This window comes from Temnothorax nylanderi, unplaced genomic scaffold (genome assembly GCF_030848795.1).
Source record: "Temnothorax nylanderi isolate EJ_2023f unplaced genomic scaffold, tnyl_v1.0 TNYL_tig0062_pilon, whole genome shotgun sequence".
NCBI lineage: Eukaryota > Metazoa > Arthropoda > Insecta > Hymenoptera > Formicidae > Temnothorax > Temnothorax nylanderi.
In genome coordinates, this window is record NW_027249124.1 from 515,413 (window position 1) to 526,470 (window position 11,058).

Consider the following 11,058-nt stretch of genomic DNA (forward strand, 5'->3'; position numbering starts at 1 on the left):
GAACATACCTATATGTAACAAAATATATACATAAAATTGATTTTTAAGTTATACGTTAAAAATGCACCGTCTAATGTAAAGATAATAGATTGCAATACCTAAAAAATATACTTTCTGTTATTATACATGTGAAATATGAATATATTATAAATATATATATATCTGAAATTAACATTAAATGTCTAAAGTAATGTTCGATATTAAATATCTCTCGTTTAATTAATAACTGAGAGACAAGTTGGAGAGAAAAGTTGCTAGGAGTAGGTCGCATTTCTCACTGCAGCCAGAGCTTGTAGGCGGAACAGCCGGCTTGATTGTAAAATGGATCGGAAGTGATCCGTTTAATCGAGCCCTTCCCATCGCATGTACCATCTGAAATAGTTCGAATGGCTTAGGCTTAATCGTGTATCTGCACACTGCCAAAGTGATATCGTTGAAGGAATTCCGATACATGCTACAAGAGTTAGCGTTTGATTGCGCGAATCGGCTTTGCATTTTCATTAAGCATAATGGATCGTACAGATACGCGAGTGGCTGTGTCACTCTAATCGGTCCTCCCCTTTTTTTGCGCGACGTCATATCTACTTTTCTGTAAAGCGGAAAACGAGCACCTGAAACACTATAATACTCTTCTTTGACGCGATATCGGAGGATTGGCGCAAATTCATTTTAATCGTCAAAAATATGGCCGCCCAAGCTAACGTTTCATCCACTTAGCGGCGGGTATTAAATGATAAATCAGCGGCGGGTATAGGCGAGCATCGTAAACCGATCCGCTTTCCATTTAACAATTTGCACGTTTTACGCGATACCGTATCTCGCTCTTCTCAAAATCAATAAAGTAGGAATGAGTCACGGCGGATACATGCAAAATTCAGCAGAATAAACTGTTTGCTATTTGCAGAGTGCTCCAGAGCAATGCATTGTTTATCTCTGTATAAAATACAACGGTCGTAGTTGTACAAATTTTATATTTGCGTTTTTTTTTTTTATATATTCTGATCGCCGAATAGTGTGGCAATAAATATTTCACGAGAAAGATCGGGGCTGTCATGATAACGTTGAATTTTCCATCTGATCTCTATATTACATTCTTGTTATATAAATGGGAATCTCGATCACGATTTTACAACAAAACACTATATTGTAATAGCTCTCTAGATACATCAAGCATAATAATAGCTATTATTGGAACAATCGAAACCTCTAAAAACTGGCATCAAATTTTATATTAATTGTTGCAATTTATGGGTTTTCGCTAGCACATTTTGACGCTCTATCAAACGTAATAGAAAATTCATTTAGACATTGTAGCAATTAATAATCCTTCCTATTGTTTCTATAAAACGTACAACCACTTATACCGCGCATTGTTCGAAAAGCGCACGTTGTATAATCCACCATTATCCTCGGCCACCCTCTTTTCAATCCGTCGCGGACGATTTCGAGCGTGGCCTGGAAAATAAAAGCACATCGCACAATATGCGAGCCGCCCGAAGGTATTTCCCGGCGACACCCTTTCACATCGCGCCGGTAACTCCGATAATTGATTTAGCGGCGGATCAGGAACGTAACACATATAACTGCTCCGTGCGACGGGGCGGCGGCGGGGGGCGAGGGTTCCGTTTAAACTTAGTTTAATTAAACCGTGGATTTATTGGGCACCGCTTGATACGCGCACACGAAGGCACGGCCATACTAGCGAGCGACAAGAGGGTACGTCGGTGTACCTGAGCTGGTAGGGGAGGGTAAAACGAGATAAAGTAGGGGGGGGGAGGCGAAGCTGATGGGCGAGAGGGTGGGTCGAGGAGGAAGAGGAGGCACGGTACACGTGTCTACGAGTATCCTCTTCGTCGCTGTGTGAGTGTATACGCCATGCAGACGGGACAAAATCTTCCAAATGGCCTCGGGAGAAATATTGCGGGGCATCAATTGGGATAATGGCGCGAGTGATCTAAGAAGACTCGGTGAAGAAATCGGTTTCGTGATGTTCCCCCAGCATCCGCAGCACCCACCGGCGATATTTCTCTCCTCGAAAATGTCACGGAATCAGCCGGGGTGCATATTCAGCGAAATCGCACTTTAATGAAGGGCGCCGACTACTCCTCGGGACGCGAAATGTACATACACCGCCAAGGGTGAGCTCGCGGTTAATTGGGAAGAGAGACGAGACGAGAAAAGCACTCGGTGCTGTGCGATTCTTGACTTACCTCGCGATGATTGCTCGGTTATTTTTAATAGTTCTTCTTCCCTCAAATCGTATATTGTTACTAAGAAATCATACATCGGTACCATTTCTTATTCAATTTTCTTTATAAATTCTTTTACGTAGCTTAGATTTTCTTAGAGGACTTCGTTAATGACGTTACAGATATACATATACATCATTTTTGTACTTGTCGAAATGTAAAGAATATCAATAGTTATATGTTTTTGTACGTTCCTTTCTGTGTATATTTGCGCACGTTTTTTTAAATTTGTTAGCGCAAAATGTTCATTCAGATAGCGAAATACCTTTGTTACGATTTTAATAGCATTTGATAAAATGTCGAAAACACTATTACGTAGGAAGACGTACATATATCGCTGTAATACGATGTTCTTGGGACATTGTGTATTTCGAGAAAGCCGAGCTTAGTACCGAAACCACTAATATACGCATTTAAGGAGCTGAAATGCATACGTAATTAGATTGCTTCCCGTTGAAACGTATCCAATTGCAGGCAACTCATTACACGAAGTAGAATCACAAATACTAATTTCTACTTATTTAAATGCGTTTTAGTTTATAGATTAAATTAGCATTTTCTATTTATAATATGTAATTTATAAAGTATTATATCAATTAACGCTAATTAATGTTTGATTTTATAGTTTTAAAATATAATGTTTAATTTCTTTAAAAAATAAATTTAATTTTATATTCTGCTTATAAATGTTATTATTTTAAATAATGAAGTTACAGAAAATTAATGGAGTAAATTTAAAGTGATAAATTGTGTTTTGCCTTATTATGTATCCTTTTAGTAAGAGACTTTATTCAATTACTTTTTTATTATATATACAAAATAATCTTTAATATTTAATAATAATATCAAACCAATTGAGTTTTATAAAATACATTTCAAATATTTACATTAATTATGTTTTTTTAATTATTCCTTAATATTACAATGTTTGTAAATTATAATTTTAATAACCCAAGTATAATTTTCTGGACAATTCCAACGCTTTAATGATCTTTAAGAGATTTGTTTGCGACCATTTGCTTCTCATCTTGAGGTATTTTCTTTCCCTTTGTTCCCTCTTTCGATGAAGGGAATTTTGATCCTTTGAGTATTTCATCAAGGATCATTATTTACTACGGAAAAGTCTTTTTAAAGTTATTACCTCATAAGCTACGAAATTCGGGGAAAATTTAGGGAAGTCCATTGACTTCTAATTTATCATATCCTAGTTTGTAGCTAATTAGCGAGAACCCTTAATGCGCTGTCGAGAAATATGCAAACTGGGCGACAAGCCATCGTTTTTCTTATCGAGGGATTTACTGACATAATTGCGATAAAGCAGCCGTGGAACGATAATATCTACCGGGCAAATGGGCTAACAATAAGTATAGCTTTTATCATTTTGCATCCTTGAGCGAACGCTGACTTGCATTTTCTTTGTCAACTCATGTCGCGTAAAGACCGCATATATAGTTTAACGCTCCGGAAATTTTCATGCATCGATTCGGATTTCTAAAGCGGAATAACGATACGCGATAAATTCGCGTTGAAAGTTATCATCATATAAAACGCATTATACGATTAAATTGCGAGAATTTTGCGAAAATAATTTTGCAGCTATTATAGTAACTGTTTCAAAGCAATAATGAAAACGGAAAAGGGAATTTAATATTTCATATTTCCGCATATACCGTATGTGTGTGTGCTTTAAATTTATATTGAAAAGATAAATTAAAATATTTTCCGGGATTGAAAAGGGGGGGGGGGGAATCGCAATCGTCAGCGCGGATACGAAACTCATCCTTCTAATCCTGGTGGAGGCAAGGTGGAGTGTTTGTGAACGAAAGCGTTCTCTAGGATTTCCTCCAGAAGCGTCTTTCGATTACGAACCTCTGTCCTAGAGTTTGCACAGTGGACGAAGGGTCCTGTCCATTACTCGACCGAACCACACCCACTACTACGCCGGTGATTCCCAATAACCCCGACGAAGTGTCGGCCGAACGGGGAATAAAAACCAGTCGCTCCCTCAATACAAAAGACACAAATAACATTATACAGACATTATTATACATTATAATAACATTATTATACAGAAGAAAGAATGTAGGAAAAATATTCGATAAAAATTTGGGATTAACATAATGAGAAGAAGAAAGAATGATTTCTGTAATTTTATTTTTATTCTTAATACAATTACAAAGCATAAAATCAAGCTGATGAAAGCAAGAAAATCAATGAACAAGTATGATCGTTCGATCCTAACGTTCGATCCTAACGAAGATAAGTCGAAGAGATTAATTTTGCGGGAAAGATTTCAATCAAGTTGCAATTACTTGACTTGTCCATATGAACGGTACGCAGAGTCAACAACAATGGCTGGCGAGAACAAGTGGGCCGGATTCTCTGTCTTCGATTCAACGGAAAACCGGACGCGGAAAAACAACAGCTCGCGGAGAAACGATTGCTTTCAATTACCTTTATCTGTATTTACTGTGACCGACGAAAGGCTGGCTGGATATAATTGGCACTCGTTCCTTGGGGGATTGTCCTCGGACAGACGCGCGGATAGAATTAGCCTGCTCCTGGTGACTGTTTCTAAGTCTTCGTTTGTCGCGAAATTTACTGTGACCGTTACTCTACTAGATCCGGCAAATTGGACATATTGAAGAAGTTTAAAGTTATCTCGATTTCTTCGCGAGCAGAATGATAGCGATCTTTGTTAACATTAATTGACAATAATGTAAAAAAATAATTTTTACACAATCTTATTCTTTAATTTATCTTTTTTACAGTCTTTCTCAGATATATAAATATATACTTGCATATAACATTGACGTTTGTAAGCATTATCTATGTATTGACTTTGTATACAGCAAATATTACCTTCTTAATTAAAAGAGAAGAACATACCTACGTACAGTAGTAAAGATTGCACGATACTTACATAAAGAACTAAATATCGAGTGAGACAAAATATCGAGCTACTTTAAATATTTATGTGAGAATATTCTTAAAAATGTTCTGCATTAATTTGTAAAATTGCAGCGTAAGATCAAAATAGCTAGATAAATTTACGCAAGCTTGCTCGTTCGGACAAAATTATCGGAAGAGAATAAAACAGCGTGAAATGTTCGTACGCGTTATTCACATGTTATTGAAAACTATATTAATGAATGACGATCAATCATCTGTCACATCCTTTCAACTGAGGCAACCGCACCAGCATTGCTGACACACCGAGGTTCATTATTCACTGACACATTATTCACACACGATCTATCATATTTTCTCAAAATAACGCGACGTACGGTAAAGTAAAATACAGGAAAGGCAGCGTGATTCCCCTATTTCCTTGCAATCGATAGACGATTCGAATCAATCTGAGGATGCAACCGTGAACAGTATATCCGACTCCGCTTGAGCGCGTCTCGGAGTAGATTCGCGCAAACAAAACGTCAAACGGGTCAGTCAAGAGAACATTCCCCAAAGCTAATTCCGAGAGCGGCCATTAACCACGACGGACACGAACGCCGCGCTTGCCAAGCATCCGACACGAACGAAACACACGAAGTAAACGGCATTATTGAAAGGCGACGCGCGCCGAGATAACGCCTGCCTGTTCCACTGAGAGGACGATGCCACTTAGGGAATTATCCTCCTTAATTAGCCTTATTTACGCTCGCAACGACCAAATGCGGAGTGAAACTACGGAATAATCCTCACGGTTCTCTTGCGTCACTTTGTCGGTGCACAGAGAGACGCCAAAAGCTCTTGTTCGATTGAGCGCGCCTTGCGCCTCTCGGCAATCCTGATATTTGGGAAAACGATACGAACTTTGTGAAATAAATATAAAGTTACACTCTTTCTCTTAATGAAATGTTTGTTTTTATACTTACGTAATATTGAATTTAAATAAGTTAATTTAAATTTAATTTTATTATTAAATTTAGATATAAGTTTTATATACAATATTTAAATTATGGTCGGGCATCATTTTTATATAAAATTCTCAGTAAAATATATAATTAATGTCTCATTGAAAAAAGAAACATTGTTTTTATAATTTTTGTAATACGAAGAACTTCTTATATATATAAGTAATTTGTAGTTGTGAGAATTCCATTTATGTACGCGCTCGAATTATAGCTCGAAAATCTCGAAGTCGGGTCTAATATCAGATCCACGTCCTGAACGTCATTACACCCAATAATCCTTATCTGAAAGTTTCTAGCCCCTATCGCATTCTCCGTACTTTAAGAACCATCTCTTAAAAACTTTAGAAAGAAGTCGTTTTCACTCGGTAGCACTTCGATTGGAGCTCTACGGCACGAAATAATTCCCTTTCAGCGTTTTATCGCTCACGCGTCACTAAAATTTCGCCCCAGATTTATCTCGTAGGTTGATTCAAGACACGGCACGGGCTTTCGATCTCGCCCTCGCTCTGTCTTTCTCCTTTTTTTTTTATTAATTATTTCGTGCCGCGCGCCGTTGTTATCCCGGACGAAGGCTCGATCTGTCGCAATGTAATCTATTAAGTCGAGTGCAACGAGCTGCACTCTTCCCAATATTGGAGAAGAGCTGCAGCCGGGATAGAAAAAGGCCGGGTTGAGAATGGGGCGGTTCGAAGGGGAGAAATGGAGGGAACGACGAAGAATGCAAAAGGGAGCAAAGCGTCGATGACGGTCGATGGTAAAAATGCCTCCTAGCTTTTATCAGCCGGGCGCAGGCATAATTTAAGTGGGAGATTATTAAACGTGAGGTTGCGCGCAAAAAGATCCCGCGGGAGATTATTAAAAGTGAAACGCCATTAACGAAAATAGGAGCCCCCTGGATTTAGGTGCAAATTTAATATGCTTGCAATGTCTTCATTAATAGGATTCCCTCTTAAAGTTGAAGATGCGATTACTGAGTTATAGCGGTTAATCGCATGCCCGTTCACCGCTATCCAATCATTTATCTTATCGCAACTATATAATTAATTAGCATTATTATAATATAACAAAATGTTTTATCCGCAAATTAAAAAGAATTAATTTTTGCAGCTTTGGTTTAGCCGGAATGCATTTTTATAAAAAAAAAAAAAAAAACATATCTTTAAAGATGTATATATTGAATCGTATTTAAGGCATTGACTTCTATCGCTTTAACTTACAATAAATTTCATCTGTCAGCTTATTTCAGCTTATTTTTTCCGTGTGTCAGATACAGAACGTTCTAGTAATTGGACGTAATCGAGCGCATTTGAAAGCTTATCGAACGTTCAAACCGTTAACGGTGCTATATAGATTCGCAAAAAACGCAGTTACGAATTCATAAAATGTTACGCATCGTATCGTGCGCGAAGCAATCTCGCACGTTTTAAAATTTGCTCGCATCGAGGACCCGTATTTTTGCGCGCAACGCACGATTCACGCACACCATAAATGGTGTGTAACATAGTTCTCACAATTCGCCGAGAAATCAATGTGCGCGCCCGTAAAACGATCGAAAAAACTTTCCTTTCCCAACAGACAATCGCGGAACTCCGAAATTGTTGACAAATGAGAGAGAGGAGCAATATGCGGTCGGTTCTACGCAGCATTCGTGTATCTGGAGTAAAATTCGGATTTCATAATTAAGAGATTCCAACAGCAATTTTAAATGTGTTTAAATTAAAACAAAATTCCATGTTAAAAATTACAGACTAATTTATATAGATATTTATAAAGTAAGAGAGATTTCTAAATTTTTATGTTATATACGCCTTTCGCAATTTATTATTTAATTATATATGAAAAGCTTATCTTTTCTTGTCGCTCTCTGATTTATTTATTTCTTACAATCAATCTTATATTGTGTACATCAATCAGAAAAAACGGAACGAGGTACGCGAATTATCTGCCACTCAAAAATTGTTGCCGGCCGTGGGCAAGATAGCCATCAATTCTTCGGGGCGAGATTCGTCATTTCTTAGATTACGGGTAAAGAAAAATGAGATTTACGCTTGATCTCTGCTCGAGTTTTCTCATTACCGTTTTCCCCGAAACCGCTTCGTAAACTCGCGCGGTTTCTCTTCCCGAGTGCCCGTAATGTACTGTAGCTCGCATGGAGGGACAGAGAGATATATCGTGAAGCCGGAAACGGGGGAATGCCGACCATTGTTGTCGGGCAATGTTTGTGCAAAACGTTATGCGATACCGGCTGACGAAGTAAGAAGAGATTGGGCACATCAACGGGGTAGCCTGGCCTAATAGTGCCTCTCGCTATCTGTGTCCTTTGTTGCGGCGTCTTAGTCTAATGACGCGGCATTATCTGGCATCCTCGGGACGCGCATTCAGATACAGAAAAATTCCTTGATGGAAATTCGATATGAGAGCGAAACAGAAAATCCCGGATAACGCGCATGAATGCGATATTTATAAGCCAGCGCGCAATTTTCTTATGGACGTAACAGTATCTCCGGTTTGGATACTTGCCGATGCACATTCGACTATCTCGTCCACGTTTTATAAAATCAACGAAGGATACGGTTTGGATACGCTTCCGATGCGCTTGCATTTCGTTTATTTTTGTTTTGGATATTCGCGTTTTCATTTCTAGAAAAGGATTAAAGAAAGGTAGTGCGCCGAGTGCGCGTTTACGTTACGTTTCTCGACAGTGTTTGTTGCATGCTGAAGTTACATTTTTCGCTTGAAACAATTTTTTTATATAACCGAAAACATTTCAGCGCCCCCGGGAAAGAGTTTCAAATGTGTCAATATGAATTTGCGCATATATATTAATACGTGTTAGCTGCTTTTTATTATCTGCCGTGATCTACCAACCGCCCTTTATCCAGCAAGTCTGAATCACTGTTATAATGCGAGTGTTAAAAGAGCAAAATAGGACGGCTACGAATCTGCCATGAAAAAAATTTATCGATAAGCACGAAATCCGATTATCAGCGTGAAAACAAACATTTAATAAAAGCATTCCGGCACGGACGGCGGGCTTTGTAATAACACGAACATACTCCGCTTCTATTTTGACATTGCGTTCTCTGTCTTCCCTTTAATTACTGCAATCTCGTTACAGTTTACATAACGTGTTGGTATTATCTGTTATTACACGAGATATCTGTTAAATTCTATTAAATTTTGGCAATATTATATTAGACGTGATATTGAGGAGAAGTGCAAGTATATCTCTGTTATTTTTAAATATGTTGTATAATTATGAAAAAAACACTCGAAAATTTTTACAGCTTTGCAAATTTCGTGGATCTGACTGTGCCGTTATCGAAAACATTCAGAGATATTTATGAGATATTCACGATGGTTTATGTCCTACAGTAAAGAGCAATATTTGGTTTCCAGTCTTCGGCCTGCTTTTCACGGAAAATAATAATTTATGTCTCGGTAATTTACGAGCAACACGGTACTCTACAGATTTTCCAGATTAACGGTGGCTCGTCCGGTTATAAATAAAACCTTAAGCACAGGTTTTCCTGCCTTTCCTTTTTCCGTTGTAAGGCACCGCCGAGTCTGTGTAATCATCCATTGTGGACATTCGTAGGAGAGAAAGGAGTGCAGCATTCAAAAACAAAACGGATCTCGCCGCTCTCGAGATTTCTAATTGTGCCCGTTTATGAAATACTCGGGCGTTGTAAACATTTGCCGCGCGCAACATAGTCTCGAGAGTGCAGAGCTTAATGCGCGACCGGTGCCTGCGACTACTAACATCGGGCGCTTGTAATTTACGAAACACACAATTCTCGTCCACGTATTTCTGTATTTCCTTTTTCAACTTTTACGGTTTATTTCGTAACTACAGCACGAGATGTCGATGTCTCTTTCAATCTATCTTGTGTCGAGTTTTATCTCCGCGAATATATAAAATATACTTCTCGAGTACATTTTTTTATCGCTAGTTTTATTTCTTGAAGCGCTCTTTTATATATCGCGCGTTGAGATTAGCACTAGTAGGGGAGACCGGGGCTCGTTGGCACAAGAGGCAAGTTGGCAATGCGTTCCATTTATGTATTTATGGCGAAAGAAATAATGGAAAAGTTATCATAAAACATCTTTTTTATGATATAAATGCTTTCCCCAAAGTTCTATTTAAATCAAAAAAGTATTACAATAGAAAAAGAGAAAACTCTAATTCAAGAGGTGGCAAGTAAATTTTCGAGCGTTTCAAAATATCGTATTAATGCTCTTCAGCTTGAAAAGTAAATCAAAGTGACGTATTATTAGTTAAAAGAAAAGTTTCTATTACTATACGACATGTCATTTTGAGGAACAACAGTAATTTATTGTAAGAAAATGACTGAAATCAAACGTATGTAGGGATGGGGTATGTTGGCTCATATCAAGGCATGCTTAGCTTGACTTGTTGTTGCCGCGCGCGTGAGACCTGTGTGAGCATGTGATTTGCTACCTACAATGCTGATAGAAGCTAGATATATATTTATATTAATATTTTTATATTGAAGAAAGCTATATCTAAAATAGTTTACAATTGTTCTTCTGCAACAGCATTTTGCTATTCGATTATTACGAAATAACTTTAAAAGATACAATCTTTATCAAGAAGTACGTATCTGTTACCCGTTTTGTGTTTCTATTACGTTTTCATTAATTTAACATGAACTTTTGTGACATAGCCAACTTACCCTACTACCGGGGCAAGTTGGCTGCGATGCAGCATGTTCGTATTTCACTTATTACGAAGAAACTATACAGTATACAGGAGCGTTCCTGGCATGAAAAGAGAAAGGTTCTCTCTATCATATTAGTACTGTTTAATCATGAAAATTAGTTGTTTAAAAACTCAAATGCCGAAATTGTGAAAACGGTGCCAACGAGCCCCG

General features: G+C 37.9%; 1 protein-coding gene across 16 annotated transcripts in view; it reads left to right on the forward strand.

Annotated features, from left to right (window-relative positions):
- The window catches only part of LOC139773476 (protein amalgam), a 207,377-nt gene that overhangs the window by 90,141 nt on the left and 106,178 nt on the right, over nucleotides 1-11,058 (forward strand). The window lies entirely within an intron of this gene.